Source organism: Tursiops truncatus, chromosome 3 (assembly GCF_011762595.2).
Source record: "Tursiops truncatus isolate mTurTru1 chromosome 3, mTurTru1.mat.Y, whole genome shotgun sequence".
In the NCBI taxonomy this organism is placed as follows: Eukaryota; Metazoa; Chordata; class Mammalia; order Artiodactyla; family Delphinidae; genus Tursiops; species Tursiops truncatus.
The window spans coordinates 27,870,868-27,893,132 of record NC_047036.1 but is presented as its reverse complement, the minus strand read 5'-3'; the positions used below and the strand labels follow the sequence as shown (position 1 = coordinate 27,893,132).

Here is a 22,265-nt window from a genome sequence, read left to right as displayed (position 1 = left end):
CTGGGGACATCTGTCCTAAATTCCTGTCTGCCCAGGGAACTTGGGTGAAATGTGCGTGTGTGAGGTCAGGGGGGTTAAGAGCGGTGGACCTGACTGTGGTGGATGGGCTTTGCCCTTCTGACTCCTGCAGTGGAGTTTTGTGGAGAAGGGCAGGCCCAGACCCTCTGGAACGCAAGCCAAGGGTTCATAGCCGGTCATGGGTTCCCACGTGAGGGGTAAGTCATTCCCTGACACATACCTGGCAGTCAGCTCAGTGTTAAGGAGGCAGCTTTGCAGGAAAGCCTTTCCGTTTCTCAAGAATGCGAAGAACTTGTTTTAAAAATAACCTTCATTGTTTTTTCTAAATATAAAAGTAACACATCTTATTGTAGAATATTTGAAGCATTTATAAAAATACTAAAGAGAAAAATGAAATTCGCCCCTCATCCCGCCACTTTCTTCTTCTTTTTTTTTTTTAACATCTTTATTGGAGTATAATTGCTTCACAATACTGTGTTAGTTTCTGTTGTACAGCAAATGAATCAGCCATATGTATACATATGTCCCCATATCCCCTCCCTCTTGCATCTGCGTCCCACCCTCCCTATCCCACCCCTCTAGGTGGTCACAAAGCACTGAGCTGACCTCCCTGTGATAGGCAGCTGCTTCCCACTAGCTATTTTACATTCGGTAGCGTATACATGTCCACACTACTCTCACTTCGCCCCAGCTTCCTCCTCCCACCCACCGTGCCCTCAAGTCCATTCTATATGTCTACGTCTTTATGACCTGAAGTCCGATGAAGCCAATTTGTATAGCGACTTCAGAACTAAAAAAGCAAGTACCGCTCTATGGCCTGAGGCACACTTGGAACTTTTCAAAACAAAGTTTTTTTGAACAGAAATTTTATTTCCTCTCCTCCGCCATCCCATCCCCACCTTCGTTATTCATCCTTATCATTCCACACTAATTCCTGTGCCTTTATAAAACGATGGGGACAGGGGCTCACATCTCGTACTTTTATTCATGGTGACTTATTCGTAGCCATTGTACTCCTGGAAGATCTCTTATTAGAGAGAAACAAGTATGTTCCTGGAGTCTGTGCTAATAAGAGGACTGTACTGACTTGAAGCTAAAAAAAAAGGAAGAAGGAAAGTTTCTCCAAAGGATGGAGAAATAAGCGAGGGGCCTTTTTGCATGCAGCCCACCCTTTTAGTCTGGCCCCTGACTCCAATGTTTGTCTCTGATACACAAGTGAGAGTCAGACAGAGTGAGTCTTATATTTAGACTGATTTAAGTGGAGGCAAAATATGGGTTTATATGGGAAAACTCATATGGGTTATATTTAAAGAAGGGGAAATCCAGCTCTTTTATAAACAGTCATTCCAAATAAGCAGACATTGAATCATTGTTCCCAAATCAAAATGTACCAAGGGAAGACACCACCACCCATCCAATGCTGAGTGGAAATTCTCTCTCTGAGCATGCGCCGTACCAAGTGGGAGAAACTGTCCACATTACATGTTGTAAAGTTTTTAATGCATAATGCATTTGCCTGCATGTCAGTTGAATGGAACTCAATTGAAACAAGAGAAGGAAATTCCGTTTTGCGTTTGTGAAAATTCCAACTACATTGATTATTTTCAGTTTTCAGGCTGTAACTTTAAATGGGTGTACGGTGCCCACGTCCATAGGTTTTTTTTTTTTTTTTTTTCCCCCTCACAAAATGTTCATTTATTTATTAGGTCACTCTCTTTGCAAAACACACCGTCAAGCGGGAACCTCGTATAGTGCAAATGAGGAAACTGAGGCACGGAAAGCTTTCAGATTTTGATGACGCTCACACGAGTCAGTGGTACGACTTAGAAATGAATAAAAGATCTCATTTCCTCTTTAATTACCCTAAACATCAATCTACACACCCTCGCAGAGACTTCCAGATTTTGCCTTTAGAAAGTAAATGGCAGATACTCATTCCCCTTCTTCCATTTGAAATTTTCCGGATAATTTTAGCAACAGGTCACGAATGGTTGTCTTGGTGATCACCTGAAACCGGCGGAAATGGCTGCATTCTTCAAAAGGCGGGGAGCTATGCTTGGTACCAGCTCCCCTTCAGGAATCCTGGGAACCCCCTGTCTCCTGATAGGGAACACTTCTTACCTTATCATTCCTGGCAGGACTCTCCCTGGGTGTCAGGAGGTACTTGAGAGGACCCGCCTGCTTCTAGCTCCCGCAGTGGCCTTGGCTTTGGGGCAGGGCTTTCGTGACTGTCTCTGCCAGCTGGAGTCTTCACCTTGGGGACCTATTCATTTGCCATGGCAATATATTTTGTTTCCTGGGAAGGTAGGTGGGCTAGTATTTGGGAGAGTAGCCAAAATGAAAAGAAGGTAATGAGGGAGCCAGGTTAATTTGTGCCTAGCATTCTGTCAGTAATTAAGCAGTACAAGGGGATGCAGATGGAGGCAAGCTCTTGGCTTGGAAGAGCTGTCTCCCATGTGGTTTGAGGAGGTGAGAAATCATCCAGGGTGAGGACCACCAAGACAGAAGATGGAAAGAGCGCCCTTCGATTGGAACCCATGGTGTGTCTCTTGCTGTTGGTTACTTAGGATGCAATAAGTCAAGCAAAATATTTGCCCTTAGCAGCTATTAGTGAGGAATCTTTCACAACGAAGCTTGACTTAAGGTCACTGTTTATTTCTGCCGGGCAGATAAATCACCATTATTGAAGAGGCTGTGTAACAGAGTGGTTTTAGTGATAGACTGTGGAGCCAGAGTGCATGGATTGGAATCCCAGTTCTGTCCCCTTCTCACGGTATGATCTTAGACGAGATATTCAATCTCCATCTGCCTCGATATATGGGAATGTAAATAGTAACTATTTTATAGGGTGTGGATTCAATGAGTTAACACATGACATGTGCTTAAAAGAGTGTCTTGAATGTCATAAATATTATCTATTGTTTTCTCTTATTATTATTTTTTTCCATGCGGATTCTGGGTGTGCTCTGAGTTACGTGTGTGTGCGTGTTTGTGTACTTCATAAGGCAAGAGTCTGTCACAAATTATGATGGAAATCATTCTGAAAATGGAATTAAATCAGGAACCAGAGGCATCAAGTCAGCAACTGTCAACAGTTACAGTGTGGTCTTTTTTTTAACAGAAACTGATGAAAAGGCAGAATTCTTTAATAAGTGGCTTTGAAGTTGTTAGGACCCCCTGCCCCTAGACCTTTCTTTGTTCTGTATCAATCAACTAGTTTCTTGGTGGGGTGACCATTTTCTGATTATCTTCTTTTTTGAAAATAAATATTATCATGTAATTAGACTGGCCTTATGTCAAATTGTGATGCAGATCAAATTTGCATTCCAGTTGTCCTAACCCATTTTGCCACTAGTCTCTTCGTATCACTCCCCCCCTCTACCCCTCTAGTTGGGCAGTTTCACTCAGGTCTGCCTTCCTCATAGATCCTTCCCCTTCGCCCCACAGTTGTCCCATCCTTTCTTCTCCTTTAATCCATCAAATCCCCATTCCCATAGCGTAGCCAGAAATGGCTGCTGCATCCTCTTCCTGATTTTGATTTGTATCCAATGACCTTGGCCTCTTTCTAGTCTGGGATATCTTGCCCACCTTCCTTCATAATGTTAGGGTTTAGGATGCTAACATTTTATTGGGTCAGAGGTAGAGGCTGACCAAGAAGGTAGTGGAGAGGGCTCTCTGAGTGCCACCGAGGAGCCTTGAAGCTGTTGGCCTGGGAAGGGCCAGGACTTTCCATCTATGGTGCCAAATGGATTCCTCAGTAAAGCAAGGCTGAATTCCATGAAATTAAAGAGAGCTGGTTGACATTAGTGGGGCTGGAAAGGGCCCTTCCATAAGGCTTTGTGCTTGCTGACTGTGGTTGGTTAACTCAGTGGAATCTGCTCACAGCTGTATAGGGGAACTGTTTCCAGGGAATGAGTTCAAGGGAATAGAGAGGCCTCGAGAGGAACTAATTATTAAAGCCCAGGGGGGTTAAAGAAGGCAGGGGCAGCTCAAAGGCCAGGGGTCAGATCCTCTTTCCATGTAGTTCCTGGGAAATCATTTCTGAACTTCCAGGCAGAATTAGAAGTTGAGGGAAACAGATAAAGCAGAAAGTCAGTTGTGTGCTCTTTGGAAAGGTGGGGAGGGAATACCCTGGCTGAATGAGAAGAGAAGAGGAATGAAAAACTTTCCCACAAAGCTTTAAAAAAGAGCAGTGAGTTTAAAGTATATCATGAAAGATGTGTCTTGTGAAGGCCTTTTTAACCAGGCAGGTCAGGACGCCTGATCTCTGAGACCAAGTCCTCTACTTGGCCCGAGAGTCTTCCGTCTTGTAATGATTAGGGAGGGCCAGCTTGGGGAGGTGCAGCTCACAAGTGTGGTCCTTTTAATGGGTTCTTCTCCCATCTCTGGCCTAAGGAACTATACCATTTTTTTATCTTATTGGGACTTCATCAACTTTGTGATGAAAAAGATTTGAAGATGGAATGGAGCACATCCAGTGCAGCGTGGGTAATGCCAGCTGCTGATGTAACCAAGGCTTACATGGTATATGTCAGCATGACCCTTTCTCTACTACCCCCAAGTGGAAAGGAACTCTAGTTCTCAATAGAAGAAGATAAATCAGAGATTAGTAATTATAACACATGGGCCAGATAGGATGTTCAGGAGAGTATCTCCTGGAATGGACCCTTCCCTTTACCTCTTCCCACCACCAACATCTTGAGGCACTGTATCATGCCCTTCTCCAGAGGATGGTGGGATGACTTTGGCTTTCCACCCCCACCGACATCTGCATTTCTCATCTTACTTTTACCCAGGGTATTGTGGAGCAGATGGTGCTAAGAAAACTGGCTTACAATATGGAGAAGAGTAAAACTAGAGTCTCACAGATATGGACTCTAGGTAGATTAAGGACTGAAATGTGAAAGGTAAAATGATGAAGTCAAGAGAAGAAAATACTGGATACTATTTTAGTGTCTTAATGATGGGAAATATTTCTTAATAAGGATTCCAATAAAGCACAAGCTATAAAGCAAAACATTGATGAATGTGCTTATATAAAATGGAGAATTTCTGAGTTAACAGGAAAGTATTACATTGGGAGATACCAGAAGAATCTGGTCTCCAAAAGATACAAGAACTTTCTAGAAATCAATTTCTAGAATCAATAGCAAATCAAATCTAGAAAAAGATGGGAAACATAATAAAAAATTCTCAAAGAATATGAGCAGGAAATTCACAAGAGGGGAAATCCAAATTGTTAATACATATATGAAGTAACACTCAAAATCACTGATTCAGAGAAATGCAAATTAAATGAACTAGGTAACACTTCATTCCTTGGAGATTGACAAAGATTAGGAAGTTGGTAATGTCAAATCTTGGAAGAGATAGATAGGAAACAGGAACCCTTGCACTGTCAGGGGAGTAGCCTAGTGTAACATTTGAGAGAGTGATCTGATAATGCACAGGTAAATTAACTATGATATATCCTATGACCTATTTATCCTATTCCTTGGTATGTACTCTGGAGGAATTCTTAGACAAGATCATGAGGAAACATCTATGAGGGATGCTTATCATAGTGCTGGTTTTCGTACCAGGGAATTGAAGGCCAATTTAGAAGAATGCGTTAATAAAAATGTAGTGGATACATACTATGGAATACACACTTCACAGCAGTTGGAAGGAACTCACTAGATATACCCACAGCAACATGGATAGATCTTAACAAGATAGGTCTTGTAAAAAAATTAATAGCATGGCATACAGGGCACAATACTATTGATATAAATTAAGCTACATATATAAAACAAGAATGAATATATATATATATGTATTTTTTTTTTTTAAGGAACCTATACAAATTCAAGTATATATGTCAATCACAAACAGAGCAGTTTGCCTATGAGTGAAGGGGAGTGAGGCTCAAAGGAAATGTGCTGAGACATTAGCTTTCTATTACTAAAACAAATTGTCACAAACTTTGTGGCTTTGGAACAACACCTATTTATTAACTCAGAGTTCTGTAGGTGAGAAACCTGGCACAGCTTGGCTGGGTTCTCTGCTGAGAGTAATACATATCTGAAATCAAGGTGTTTGGTTGGCTGAGTTTTCATCTAGAGGCTCTGGGGAAAAGTCTGTCTCTAAGCTCAGTTCCTTGTGGTTGTAGGACTGTGGTACTTGCTGGCTGTAAGCCAGAGACACTACCAGCTCCTAGAATCTACCTGCATTCCTTGCCACATGGCCCCCCTCTTGTCTTCAAGCTAGCAGTGATACATCAAATTCTCTCATGCTTCCCATCTCTGATTTCTTCCCCTGTGACAAGCCAGAACAAACTTTCAAAGGGCTCATGTGATTATATCATGGCCACTCTGATAATCTCCATATTTTAAGGTCAACTGATTTGGGACCTTAATGATGTCATCTAAATCCCTTTACAGCAGCCACTAGATTAGTGTTCCATTGAATAAGTGGGAGAAGCTGTGAACTTCTGAAGTGGACTGGGACCATTTTTGACGTCTACCTACCACACTGACCTTGGGATCAGATATTTTTCTTTTCACAGTCCTTGATCTCCTGGAAAGAGTTTCACATTTGTTGTTCATTAGTTTGTTCATTTGGCATTTTTTTCTTTATTTTATTACGTATTGACATTTTTTTAAAGAGTTTTATTTATTATTTTTTTAAACATTTATTTATTTTATTTATTTATTTTTGTCTGGGTTGGGTTTTCGTAGCTGCGCGTGAGCTTTCTCTAGTTGGTGGCACTTGGGCTTCTCATTGCGGTGGCTTCTCTTGTTGTGGAACACAGTTTCTAGGTATGCGGGCTTCGGTAGTTTTGGTGCACAAGCTCAATAGTTGTGGCTCACGGGCTCTAGAGAGCAGGCTCAGTAGTGGCACACGGGCTTAGTTGCTCTGCAGAATGTGGGATCTTCCCGGACCAGGGCTCAAACCGGTGTCCCCTGCATTGGTAGGCAGATTCTTAACCACTGTGCCACTGGAGAAGCCCTCACTTGACATTCTTAGCCCGGAGAGACTTCATCCTCGTCTTAAATCTTGACTTGGTCTGGGAGTAAATATAGAATGTGCTATGAGGAACTCGATCTTGCCTTGAATATAATGAGCTGCATGCAGTCCTGCTGTATAGAAAGCCAGTTTAGGCTTATCAAGCTGAAGTCTGTGTGCCAAACATTACAAAAACACCGTGTTCTTGTGAGTGACTTGACTTTGGCTGGCTGCCTCATCTGTTCCCAACAGCTTGCCAAGTATAGCAGGTGCATTCCCCCAAGAAGGGGTTGAATGTTGTTCCCCACTGGCTTTGAAGAATAGCTTTTTGGTTACATTTTCCAGGCCCTCCTAGCCCGGGGCTGTTTTCCTGGCCTTCTGGGTACCCAGCCTTCTTCTGCATCATCATCTTCTAGTGCTTACTTGCTTGGTATCAGAAATGCAGCCTCCTCACTGTGCAGAATAAAGATCCTGCCTGAGATGTCAAGATTTCCTCCCGAGTCCACGCTCAGGAGTTGTCAAGCAAGTCTAACATCTTCCCATGTCTTTTCTTGCAAAGTAGTTCCATTGGAAATGCATAGAGTAGAAAATAGGAGGTAAGCAAAAGACTTTTATGCAGCCAGAGTGACTTAAGAATCCATTGATTCATCTCCATGTATTCTAGGAGGGATATCAGGGATTTAGTTACCTTATGCTATTGCTATTAATTGCTTTTGTGCCTTTCTAGAGTAATAGATGAGAATAAAAATGCACATGAGAATCAAAGAAAAAGCCGTCTGGTATTTAGACTTTGGACTTTGTATTTTCAATTAATTTTTGTAGGTTCTACAGGAGTAGAACCTACAAAAGGAGTGCCTACATAATTATGTATATATGATATAATATTTTTCCAGGCCCCCCACCATGGCTTCAATCAAAGCAGCTCTGTTTTATTTAACTTTTAATTTTTTTATTGAAGTATAGTTGACTTAGAATGTTGTGTTAATTTCTGATATACAGCTAAGTGATTCAGTTTTATATGTATATATACACACACACATTCTTTTTTATATTCTTTTCCATTAAGAATGAAATAATGTCATTTGCAGCAACATGGATGGACTTAGAGATTATCATCCTATGTGAAGTAAGTCAGAAAGAGAAAGACAAATACCATATGCTATCACTTATGTGTGGAATCTAACATGTGACACAAATGAACTTATTTACGAAACAGAAACACACTCACAGACATAGAGAACAGACTTGTGGTTGCCAAGAAAGGGGGTTGGGGGAGGGATAGATTGGGAGTTTGGGGTTAGCAGATGCAACTCTGTTTTTAACCATTTTATATGTTTATATGTCTGGGTGACTTTTCCTTGAAGTCAAGTGTTCTGAGGTCCTGGTGCAAGAATCTAGTTTTTGTTTTTGACTGTTCTCTTCTGCTTCATATCTCCTTACAATTCACAAGTTAATTTTTGTAAGTAACAGAATGCAAAAACCTAAACATAAAACAATAGCTAAATGTTTATTTTCCAGGAGTGGTGCAAAATGATGTACATGGATTCTGTTAGAGGAGAGCACATTTTTGGGGTGAAGGGTAGATAGCAAATTTTTTAGTCTTTGGGTGCCATGCAGTCTCTGTCACAGTTCCTCAGTTTTCCTGTTGCAGTGTGAAAGCAGCCATAGGCAATACATATATGAGCCGGCGTGACTGTGCTCCAATAAAACTTTATTTACAAAAACAGGTGGGCTGCGTTTGGCTCATGGACCAGAGTTTGCCAACCCTTGAATTTATATCATTTAATCCTTATAAGAACCCTAGATGTAGAGACTATTATTATTATTTCCACTTTATGGATGAGGAAACTAAAGCCTAGAAAAATTAACTTATTTGCCTAATTTCACACAGCTAAGAAGTAGAAAAGCTAGGTTTTCTTTTCCATTGTGACTTCAGAACTCAGCTCTTATCCTTAAGCTATAACTTCTCCTGACTACCGCTAAAGAAATAATTAAGTAGAAAAACATTTGGGTCTTATGTTTTATTATTGTGGATTGACTAACAAATAGAATCTTCCTGAGCTACAAGTACAAGGTTCTAGCTGTATCTTTTCATCCATTTCTTCGATGTAAATAAGACTGACCTTCCCCTGCTCCTGCCTCCCTATGAGACCTGATCTTGGTCGATGGTGGTCAGGATTGGGGGGGTTTCATCAGGGTTGATCCTGAAAGTGCTGCCCCAGGCCTACTTGCCAGCCTTGAACAGCCTCCTAATGAGCTGAGAAAGGGCCAGGTCTTTATGAGGGGAGTGATGCGTACAGTTCCATCGACTTTAATTTTTGTGGATGACTGAGAGCTATTTAATAGCAACCAATCGTGTGTTATGAAGGGTTGTTAAGTTTTAGTATTCATACTCAAATTAGTGCATTACTGGAGCTTATAATGGACTCTAATTCAGTATTTTACTAAGAAACCCGGTGGCCCTGTAATGCTTGGCAATGCAGCAGGGGGCCCACTGCCCTCCAAACACGTAGGTGGCTGCAGTTCTGCAGTTTTGGGACAGAAGCTTCTAACCAGGGTGGTACTTAGCTTTTTGTATTTGCTATTATTCTTGATTTTTTAGTTACAAATTGCACTTATTAATTTAGTTTGTTATTTGCTATATAGTTAATCAAATAATGTGTAGTGGTACACATTTTATCAAGAATATTTTTGACATATGTTTTCAAACAATTAGACTATAAGGCGTATATATGTACGTAAATGTATATGCACGTATATACTGAGGTGCAAATTGAACCACCCATACCCTGTTGTTCAAACCGATGTGTATAATCTCCCCCAAATCTGCTAGTACTGTTATCACATTTTTTTCCATTAACAATTAAAACAAAATTGGTGAGTTAGGTGAGCAGTGAATCTTTTGCCCCCTCCAGGTAGACTGCCATTACAAAAAAAGTTTCAGTTCCATGGCTCAGGAAGGAGAGCTCTTCTTTTCTGAGCACACTATTGTAGACCTTATCAATAGGCACAAATTGAATAAAAACTTTTAGAAAAAAAGTGGAAAAACCAATCTGTTTCTTGACTTCACTTGGAACTGTCTCTCTTATCACCAACAGATATCTAGGAATACACAGGTGAAAATATCACATGTTTTCATCTCCTTTTTCTTTTGGAGGGAGGTTTTTATTTTTTAATACTTCCCCTTCACCCAACTGCAATCAGACAACTGCGTCAAATGATACATCCAGCCTCTTCAGCTGTGGCCAGGGAGGGTTCTGTTCCAGTGTGACATTTTCTAAATCCAATTTGCAGATGTGACCTGGTTCAGCCTCATTCTCTAGACCAAGCCTGATTCTAGTTTGGAGCATACTCTTCAGCTTACATAATTGAGGACCCGCATGATAGAAGTGCTTCCAGCGATTTCTCTATAGAAGGGTTGAGCAAGGACTCGTATGGGGAAGAATTGCTTGTAGTTTGGTCCAACTTTCTCTCTCACTTCCAAACAGTTTTCATGTAATCAATTATTACTTCTTTCTCAATCATAATTTGCTGAGCAAACCCCCTACATTTAGAATTACCCATTGGAAATCATCTGATTTTTTAAAAAAAGTACTGCATCTTGATTAACTAGTTGTATGCAACTAGTTAAGAGCCTTGTATGCTTTTTTAAAAACAACACTTTTGGTTTTGTGTGGCATCTGAAATACAAATCCTGGATGTATAAACTTCCCTCTTGGCAAAAGCTTCTGCCACATTCATTGCTTTATCAGTTGAAGGTCATCAAAGTTTGGCCACTGACTAAAACTCCTGTCCAGTGAAATGGCATACCAGCCAGCCCAGTTTCCCTCCCTGAACAATTTGGGTCCACAGTGCATCTGTAGGTATCCCAAGGAGGGCTTGTCTGGAATTTCAGTAGGTGACTTGACTCTTTACACAGGTAAGGGTATTTTCAGCAGGTTTTGTGGGGTCATTTCTGGGGACCTCATCAAGAGTAAGAACTTTGATCATTTGAAGGGCAGAAAAGCTTGTGCACAGTGGATCCTTGGTTAGGCTTAGATGAAATCACTCTAGTTTTCTTGGGAACTCTATTAGGATATGCTTGCCAGCTACTTTAACACATAGCTCCCAAATCTTTGTGGCTAATCACAATAAGTTTTGTTTCTTATTCACATCATTGCCCAGTCTGGGTCAACATCTCTTCTGTATGGCTGTCCTCCAAAAAATGGCTCCCCTTCCAGTGATGACTCAGGGAACCTAGCTTCCTTCATCTTGTGGCTTTGCCATGTTGGAGTCCTTTACTTCCCACCTGCTGAAAAGCTATCAAGGTCTGTGAGCTGAGGATCTCCTAGGAGATTTTAGGGGCCAGATCAGGAAGTGTCATCCTAGCCATGACTGCATAACTTTACAGAGAAAGGGGCACTGGGAAGTGAGGCTGTCTTGTGTGGCCAGAAAGAGGAAATGGGATTGGCGAACAGACAGGCAGGCTTAGCCACAAATACCATAGCAGGACCTTTCTTTCACATTTGTACTCCTGAACTGATGGCCTGTCCCTAGATAGCCATTCTTCAGAGTGCTGAAGGATACACTGAGGCATATTAAAATTTGGAAGAGTTTAAAACAAAATAAAAACAGACTCATAGAAGCAGAGAACAAATGGGTGATTGCCAGAAGAGAGGAGCTCCTCGGGGGGCTGACGGAAATAGGTGAGGGGATTAAGCGTTACAGACCTCCAGTTATACAGCAAATAAGTCACAAAGATGTAATATACAACATAAGGAATATGGCCAATAATATTGTAATAACTTTGTATGGGAACCGATGGTTACAAGACTTACCATGGTGATCGTTTCATAATGTATGCACAGGTCAAATCATTATGTAGTACACCTGAAACTAACATAATATTGTACATCAACTATATTTCAATTAAAAAAGAAATAAAAAAGGATATGAATCAAAAGTATTATAGAGACAAAGGAAAGCTGAGGTAAAATAAAACCCTCAGTTATGCAGAAAAACAATTTGGAAGAATTTATTTGAGCAAAAATTGGTGGAACCAAGTAGCGCCAAACCGGAAGTGGATAGGAGTTCTCTGCTGACAGGAACCAGGGGAAAGACTTATACAGAGAAGGTGTGGAAGCAAAGAAAGGAAATTATTTGATTGGCTATAGCTTAAAGCCTAGTTGACTGATTGGGATTGGTTATCCTTAAGTTTCAATGTCATAACCTTGAGGCATTTACAGGATTAGGTTTTGGTTTGCCTATATGGACCACCACGGCACTGGAGCCCCTTCAGTCTAATGGCCTCCTTGTTTAATTACTTTAACAACAGCCAGCTGACTGGCTCCTCTCCTTTGGCAACAAGCAGGGCGCTCTTCTGCTTCCCCTCTGCTCTGGATGAAGACTGACTGATTTAGAATGGGGGAACCTATTTTTTCAGACAGGTTTACATTCTTATTGTTCATTTGTTTTTTATTTTTATGTGGACTGAATTGCCTCATTGAAGCTTGCAAAACTGTAAAGTTAGGGGCCATTTTCTCTGCTAAGATGAACTTTACTGGAGAAAGGAGGCTACCTTCAAGGGCTGTTTGAGATCCGTAGCTCTTCAGTGGGGCTCCTACAAACCCACAAGTTATCCCATGTTGCTCCCTTCCTCTGGCCGGGGGCTTCATGGGGTAGAGCATAGAAGTTACGAGCATGGTCTTGGGTTTGAGTCCTGGGTCATGCACTTGAAACTGTTTGAATTTGAGGTTCAGGTGAAATTAACCATGTAAAGACTTAGCACAGTATCTGGAATATAGTTCTTGGTATATCTTAGCTCTTGTCATTGTTGCCTATTGTTATTTAGAAGGAAGAGGTTCTCTTCGGTGGGTGAGTTGCCTCATGACCCACTTATGCTTTGGGATCTTTAATTTCAAACTTTAGAGGTTGGTTTTCTTCATGCTTCTCCCTTTCTGCCCCAATTCACTCTCACTTTTTGATCCTAAAATGACACCTTTGTCTCATCAGATGGTTCTCTCTAATTTTTTTTTCCAACAGGGTAAGTCTAAACTGACTGTACAAAGACATATGACATATTTTATCTGGCTTGCATAGTATCGTAATCAACCAGAGCTAGCAGGTAAAATGTCAGGAGTTTCTATCTGAAAATGCGAAGTTCCTGTTACTCAAAAGACCAGAAGATCTTATAAGAATAGGCCCGCATGCCAGCGAGGCCAGAGTCAGTGAGGGCTGAGTGTTCTTCTCTCCCCTAGTGGTTAGGTGACTCCTGTCAAATTCACCGCACGCCCCACCACTTCCTGTATTTCACCTGACACTAAGGCTGAGGTGGGGCAGTCACCATTTATCATTGTTTTTGTACTTTCGTTTTCTAATTGTTGAATGATACTGTTTTTCTCGTGCATAACTGTATAAAACAGAGAGAGAAACAAAAGATAGACCAATTGTGTTAAATGTATCAGGAAAATGGGAGAAAGCATGATTCTTTGTGAAGGTGAAAACCATTCCTGTATCTAAGTATAAAGCATGTGTCAATTTTGAAAGAATAAAAGCCAGCATGCTTCACTCATTTATATTACCAGTTTGGCCCCTGAAGGTAATTGAGCTGGCTACCTGGGGAGAAAAAGATGTTAATCAAATATCATTAAGTACCACAATATATAGGGTGGTAAATATTACGGGCAGTCTGGAGGAGGGCTTTGTCTTTTTCTTGATTGAGTTGAACTGCTGTGCAGTGACATTTCTTAATTACTGATGTCTAGAAATTCCCTTTTCATTGGGAACTTAGGGACTTTTGGAGAAGACCGTAGAGATGAAAGGGGTCTTATAGGGCATATAACCCAATTCCCTCATTTTCCAGTGAGAAAAACTGAGGCCCAGAGGAATAGTGAGTAACGTCACACAATCAAAGCTAGGACTCGCATCTACCTCCCAGAGCAGTGCTTCTGAGTTCTGGGTGTTCAGGTAGGCAGTTGTATGTCCCCAGGATGAGGTTTGCCACTGAGAGAGAAGGGTTAGAGACCACATGGAGGATCCTGTGGCTTTTTATTTTCCAGGCATTAAAATGAAAGTGATCAGGGTTTAAGGCATTTCCCCAGACTGCCATGAAAAAGACTTGTGGGAGGTCTGTAACTGTGGAAGATGGACTATTCCATGATGATAAGTGTAGATTCTAAGAATAGAGAGGGGACTAGGGATGAAGGAAAAATATAATAGTTATTTAGAAGTAATATCATAAAGAAACATTTGTAAAAACGAAATGGAACATGACTTGAGGACCCCCAAATCTTAATCAAAATATGTGTTACTATCTTAGTCTAAACAGAGAGTAGACAGTTTCGGCAAATCACAAATCCAGCAATTTTAAAGAAAGAGATGAAGTTTAGTGATCAATGACTTGGTTGGCAGAGATCCATTACTGTATTGAAAACTCTTCAGTAAAGCTTTTGAAGGAGTGAAGGTGGGTAATTAGGATCTTCAGAGGAAGTTCAAAGCTAGAGAAAGGAAGGAAGCACTTTGATGGATTTGAGTAAAATATGGCTTGGAGTAGCTAAGCCACGGGAATGACTCTTTTTTTATTTAAAATTTAAAGTAAAATGTATTTGCTGCCCATCAGATTTCAATTACTTTAAAGTTAATGAGTATTGACAGTGGTAGGGGAGAGGGCACACCCACGTACGGCTGCTTGGAATGGATTATGGTACCAGTGTTCAGAGGGCAGTGTGTAAACACAGATCAAAATAAAATTTTGTATGAAGTATGACCTAACGATTCCATTTCTAGGATTTTATTTCCAGAGTATCCTCTAAAATTCAGCTACCAGAATATTTGCAAAAGCATTGGTCATAATAACAAAAAACATAAATCGAAAACATACCAAATGCCCAACGATAGGGAAATGCTCAAACAACCAGAGTATCTTCATACAATAGAAAATTATGTAGCCATTCTCAGTATCTTGGGTGATTATTTGATGATGAAGAAAAGAATTCATAATATTGTTAAATGTGAGAAATAACATGATATGAGTCAAAATTTAAAATTATAAAGACCATAGATACTACTAAAGCTACAGGAGTGTCATCAGTGGTCATTACTGGTATTATAATCACCTGATATTATTTTTCTAAGCTATATTTCCCAAGTTTTCTTTATAATTTAGCAATAAAAATTTATAGTTCAGTAATTAAAAAAACGCAACCCCACAGTCAAACTGAAATTTCCTCTCTCAGCTGACACTGGCTTTAGTTCTGTTGACTACAGAGCCGTTTATTATCTCTTCTACCCATTAAGTATTTTGCAGTTGTCTTAAGATCTTGTGCAAATGCTGAACATGATCTACTGAATACATTTTTAAAGCTTGTATGTATAAAGCTGTTCTCTAAGAGTTTCCAGACGGGCCACACATTAAGCATTCTTAGAAGCAAACAATCCATGTGACTCTTTCAATCTATTCCAACGTGATAATACCTAGATTGTTAACAGTCTGCTCTGTATTTAACTTAAATCCACTGCTGTTGGTTTCAAAGAGTGAAGTTCCCCCTGCGGAGTGAAGCCCTGATTTTTTTATTTTATAAATATCACCAACAATTATGGCAATTTCAATTATTTTGTTTCAAATTTTTTGAAAGAAAGCATAGAATGTTAGCATTTGAAAAGTCTCAGAATGTATAGATGATACAGTTGAGACCCAGAGAAATAAAAGTATTTTCCCAAGGTCACAGTTAGCCAATGCCAGGGATGCCTAAGTAAATATCAGCCCACTATGGCCAACAACATCTTAAGGGGCCTGAATGTGTAATCCATTAACAGAAAGGAAGTGAAATTACTACTAGATAATCACAAATACAAAATGGTGGCCAGAGAATGGTGACTCTTACTTTTCCCTGCCCAGCTGGTCAACTTTTAGCTCTATGTGAGAAAGTACTTCTTTCTCTCTGTGCTCCCTCCTCTTCTCTTTTCTGCCCCTCTGCCCTGCCCATCCAGGTCAAGAATAGGAAGTATATACATCACTGATGACACCATTCGTGCTTTGTGTGGGAAGTATTTGGGCCCCTCAGGTTCTTTAGAGTGGAGCATCTACAGGACAAGTAAATCCCTATCTTGCTGATAGAGTTTTCTTTTCACAAGGAAAAGCCTCTGTGGCTCAGTGGTTAAGAATCTGCCTGCCACTGCAGGGGACACGGGTTCGAGCCCTTGTCCGGGAAGATGCCATGTGCCACGGAGCAGCTAAGCCCATGTGCCACAACTACTGAGCCTGTGCTCTAGAGCCTACAAGCCACAACTACTGAGTCCGTATGCCACAACTACTGAAGCCTGCACGCCTAGAGCCCATGCTTCGCAACAAGAGAAGCCACCTCAGTGAGAAGCCCGCGCACCGCAACGAAGAGTAGACCCTACTCACCGCAACTAGAGAAAGCCTGCGTGCAGCAAGGAAGACCCAACTCAGCCAAAAATAAATAAATAAATAAATAAATAAATAAATAAATAAATAAATAAAAAAGAAAAGCCTTGCTTAAATATCTCTGTATTGTACTATGGGATGATTTGCATGATGTAGCAGTAAATGAAAAAAAAGTAGGGGGAGAAAAAGTTACACATTTAAAAAAATTAGTGAGTCAATCAGGAATATCTAAATACTGACTGAATATCTGATACAATTAAAAGAATTATGATTCATTTCTTTAGGCATGATAGTAGTGTAGTTTTATATATATATATATATATATATATTTTAAAAATCTATATTTTTGGAGGCGCATACTAAAGTATTTTCTGATTTAATTATCTGATGTCAGAGATTTGCCACAAAATAATCCAGGGCATGGGGTGGGGGAATGGGTGAAGTATAGATTAAAAGACATTGTCCACGAATTGATAATTGTTGAAAGTAGGTGATGAGTATATGGAGGTTTATTATATGATTCTATTTTTGTAATGTTTGCTATTTTCTGTATAAAAAAGGTAAAGAACTCCGATTAGGATGTTTAATGGAAAATGCAGGAGCTCGAGCTCCTTGAATACTCAGGGCTTAGAGAGGGAGGACCGAGGAGGGTGGAGGAAATTCCATTCTGCAGTATCATAAATATTTCTTGACTGAAAAAATGATAAATTGAAGGTATGAATGAATTAGTAACCAAATGTGGTTCTTCTGATTCTAGTGCAGGGCAGTTTCCAGTGAAGTTCAAGTTAGCCTCTCCTGTAAAACAAAGACTAATTACCACCTGTAGGTTTCCAGATCAGGGTTTCTTACTTGTTTATTCAACAACATACTTTGTAGTCCAGGTTCCCTTCTGAGTTTCACATGCTTTGAACTTGCATTTTGACTCACTTTTTTTTTTGTTTGTTTAAGTTTGTATCTTTTGACCACCTTCACCCATTTTGTCCATTCCTCACCCCTCTCCTCTGGCAACCACCAATCTGTTCTCTATATCTATGAGTTAGGTTATTTTGTTGTTGTTTTGTTTTAATATTCCAAGTATGAGAGAGATCGTATAGTATTTGTCTTTTTTTCTGTTGACATATTTCATTGAGTGTAATGCCTCGAGGTTCATCCATGTTGTCACAAATGGCAGGAATTCCTTTTTTATGGCTGAATAATATTCAATTGTATCTATATACCACAACTTCTTTATCCATTCATCCATTGATGGACACTTAGCTGTTTCCAGCTAATCTTGGCTGTTGTAAATAATGCAGCAGTGAACATGGAGGTGCAGATATCTTCCCCCCCATTTTATTTATTTATTATTTTTAAGGGTTTTTTAAATTGAGGTATAGTTATTTACAATATTAGTCTCAGGTATACATAGTGATTCAAAACATTTATAGATTGTACTCCACTTATAGTTATAAAATATTGGCTATGGTCCCTGTGTTGTACAATATATCCTTGTAGCTCACTTATTTTACACATAGTAGTTTGTACCTCTTAATCCCCTACTCCTAAATTGCCCCTACCCCCTTCACTTTCCTCACTAGTAACCACTAGTTCATTCTTTGTGAGTCTGCTTCTTTTTTGTTATATTCATTCATTTGTTTTATTCTTTAGGTTCCATGTAGAAGTGATAACATAGAGTATTTGTCTTTCTCTAACTTATTTCACTAAGTGTAATACCCTTCAGTTCCATCCATGCTGTTACAAATGGCAAAATTTCATTCCTTTTTACGGCTGAGTAGTGTTCCACTGTGTGTGTGTGTGTGTGTGTGTGTGTGTGTGTGTGTGTGTGTGTATCCATTCATTATGGACCCTTAGGTTGCTTCCATGTCTTGGCAATTGTAAATAATGCTGCTGTGAACATAGGAGTGCACGTATCTTTTGAATTAGTGATTTCCTTTTCTTTGGAGATATACCCAGGAGTGGAATTCCTGGTTCATATGGTAGTTCTATTTTTAGTTTTTTGAGGAACCTTCATACTGTTTTCCACAGTGGCTGCACCAACATACATTGCCACCAACAGTGTACAAGGGTTCGCTTTTCTCCACATCCTCACCAACATTTGTTATTTGTGGTCTTTTTGATGACAGCCATTCTGACAGGTGTGAGGTGATATTTCAGTGTGGTTTTGATTTTCATTTTTCTGATGATTAGCAATTTGAGCACTTTTTCGTGTGCCTATTGGCTATCTGTATGTTTTCTTTGAGAAAATGTCTATTCAGGTCTTTTACCCATTTTTTAAATCAAGTTATTTGTTTTTTGATATTGAGTTGTATGAGCTGTTTGTATACTTTAGATATTAATCTATATCAATCTTATAATTTGCAAATGTTTTCTCTAATTCAGTAGGTTGTCTTATCATTTTGATAGGTTGATGTTTTCCTTTGCTGTGCAAAAATTTTTATGTTTAATTCAGTCCCATTTACTTATGTTTGCTTTTGTTTCCTTTACCTTAGGAGACAGATTCCCCCTAAAATATTGCTATGATTTATGTCACAGACTGTTCTGCCTATGTTTTCTTCTAGGAGTCTTATGGTTTCTGGTCTTTAATCCATTTTGAGTGTATTTTTATATATGGTGTGAGGAAATATTCTAATTTCATTGTTTTAGATGTAGCTGTCCAGTTTTCCCAGCACCACTTATTAAAGAGACTGTCTTTGCTCCATTGCATATTCTTGCCTCCTTTGTCATAGATTAATTGACCATAAGTGTGTGGATTTATTTCTGGTTTCTCTATTCTATTCTGTTGATCTATGTGTCTGTTTTTGTGCTAGTACCATGCTGTTTTGATTACCATAGCTTTGTAGTGTAGTCTGAAGTCAGGGAGCATTATACCTCCAGCTCTGTTCTTCTTTCTCAAGACTCTTTTGTCTATTTGGGGTCTTTTGTGTTTCGATACAAATTTTAAAATTATTTGTTCTAGTTCTGTGAAAAATGCCATTGTCATTTTGACAGGGATTGCATTGAATCTGTAGATCACCTTGGGTAGTACAGTTATTTTATTAGTATTAATTATTCCAATTCATGAACATGGTAAGCTTTCCATCTGTTTGTGTTGTCTTCAGTTTCTTTCATCAGCATCTTACACTTTTCTGAGTAATAGGTCTTTTACCTCCTTAGGTTTGTTCTTTGGTATTTTATTCTTTTTAATGTGATTGTAAAAGGGACTATTCCCTTAATTTCTCTTTCTGATAGTTCATTATTAGTGTATAGAAATGCAACAGATTTCTGTATATTAATTTTGTGTCCTGCAGCTTTACCAAATTTACTGATAAGCTTTAGTAGTTTTCTGGTAACATCTTTAGGATTTTCTATGTATAGTATCATATTATCTTCAGTGACAGTTTTACTTCTTCTTTTCCAATTTGGATTCCTTTTATTTCTTTTTCTTGTCTGATTGCTGTAGCTAGGACTTCAGCACTACATTGAATAAAAGTGGAGAAACTGAGCATCCTTGTCTTATTCCTGGTCTTAGGGGAAATGCTTTCAGCTTTTCACCATTGAGCATGAGGTTAGCTGTGGGCTTATCATAAATGGCCTTTATTATGTTGAGGTATGTTCCCTCTACATTCACTTCGTGGAGAGTTTTTTATCATAAGTGGATGTTGAATTTTATTAAAAGCTTTTCTGCATCTATTGAGATAATCATATGGTTTTTATTCAGTTTGTTTATATGATGTATCATATTGATTAATTTATGGATATTGAACCATCCTTGCATCCCTGGGTTAAATCCCACTTGATCATGGTGTATGATCCTTTTAATATATTGTTGGATAAGATTTGCTAATATTTTGTTGAGTATTTTTTTGTTGTTGTTGTTGAGTATTTTTGCATCTCTGTTCATCAGTGATATTGGACTGTAATTTTCTTTTTTTGTGATATCTTTGTCTGGTTTTGGTATCAGGGTGATGCCAGCCTCACAGAATGAGTTGGGAAGCACTCCCTCCTCTGCAAGTTTTTTGGAATTTTTTGAGAAGGATAGGTGTTAACTCTTCTCTAAATGTTTGGTAGAATTCACCTGTGAAGTTATCTGGTTTTGGATTTTTGTTTGCTTGGAGGTTGTTTTTTTTTTTTTTCTTTAATTGCTGATTCAATTTTATTACTGGTAATTGGTCTGTTCATATTTTCTAATTCTCTCTGGTTAGGTCTTTGGAGAGTATACATTTCTAAGAATTTGTCCACTTCTTCTAGGTTGTCCATTTTATTGGCATATTGTTGTTTATAGTAATGTTTTAAGATCCTTTGTATTTTGTGATATTATTTGTAACTTCTTTTTCATTTCTGGTTTTATTGATTTGGGCCCTCTTTTTTTCTTGATGAGTCTGGCTATAGGTTTATCAATTTTGTCTGTCTTTTCAAACAACCAGCTCTTTGTTTCATTGATCTTTCTATTGCTTCTTAGTTTCTATTTCATTTATTTCAGCTCTGATCTTTCTTATTTCTTTCCATCTACTAATCTTGAGTTTTGTTTGTTCTTTGTTCCCCTGGTTCCTTTAGGTATAGGGTTAAGTCGTTTATTTGAGATTTTTCTTGTTTCCTGAGGTAAGCTTGTGCCACTATTTTCTCTCCTAGAACTACTTTTGCTGTGTCCCTTAAATTTTTTTTTTTTGTCCCTTAAATTTTGAATTGTTTTTTCATTTTCATTTATCTCCAGGTATTTTTTAATTTCTTTGATTTCTTCAGTGATCCATTCAGTTGTTTAGTAACAGATTGTTTAGTCTTGATGTGATATATATTTTTTTGCAGTTTTTTTCTTGTTGATTTCTAGTCTCATAGCGTTGTTGTTGGAAAATATGCTTGATATAATTTGAATTTTCTTAAATTTACTGAGGCTTTTTTTTGTGGCCCAGCATGTGATCGACCCTGGAGAATGTTCCATGTGCACTTGAAAAGAATGTGTATTCTGCTGCTTCGGGATAGAATGTTCTCTATATGTAATTAAGTCCTTCTGTTCTAATGTGTCTTTTAAGGCCAGTGTTTCCTTATTGATTTGCTGTCTGAATGATCTATCCATTGATGTAAGTGGGATGTTAAAGTTCCTGACTATTATTGTGTTACTGTCAATTCCTCCTTTTATGTCTGTTAATATTTTCTTTATGTATTTAGTTGCTCCTATGTTGGGTCATATGTATTTACAGTGGCTATATCTTCTTCTTGGTTTTATCCCTTGATCATTATGTAATGTCCTTTGTCTCTCATAACAGTGTGTTTTAAAGTCTATTTTGTCTGATTGATACCCTGGCTTTCTTTTGATTTCCATTTGCATGGAATACCTTTTTCCATCCCCTCACTTACAGTTTGTGTGTGTATTTAGATCTGAAGTGAGTCTCTTTTAGGCAGCATATATATGGCTCTTGTTTTTGTATCCATTCAGCTACCCTATGTCTTTTGACTGGAACATTTAATCCCTTTACATTTAAAGTAATTATTGATAGGTATGTACTTATTGCCGCTTTGTTAATTGTTTTGGTGTTGTTTTTGTAGTTCTTTTTGTTCCTTTCTTCTTTTGTTCTCGTCCCTTGTGATTCAATGACTATCTTTAGTGTTATGTTTGGATTCCTTTCTCTTTTCTGTGTGTGTATCTACTATAGGTTTTTGGTTTTTGGTTTGTGGTTGCCATGAAGTTTGTATATAGCATTCTATCTATCTATCTATATAGATATAGATATATGTATGATTATTTTAAGTTGCTGATTTCTTAATTTCAAACACATTTTAACAACCCTGCATTTTTACTCCCATCCTGCCACAGTTTCTGTTTTTGACAGCATATTTTTAACATCTTTTTGTTTGTGTATCCTTTAACTGCTCATTGTGGACACAGATAATTTTACTACTT

At 38.8% G+C, this 22,265-nt stretch overlaps 1 protein-coding gene across 1 annotated transcript in view; it reads left to right on the top strand.

Moving 5' to 3' along the window:
* Window positions 1-22,265, top strand: part of ADAMTS12 (ADAM metallopeptidase with thrombospondin type 1 motif 12) — a 374,445-nt gene that overhangs the window by 42,629 nt on the left and 309,551 nt on the right. The window lies entirely within an intron of this gene.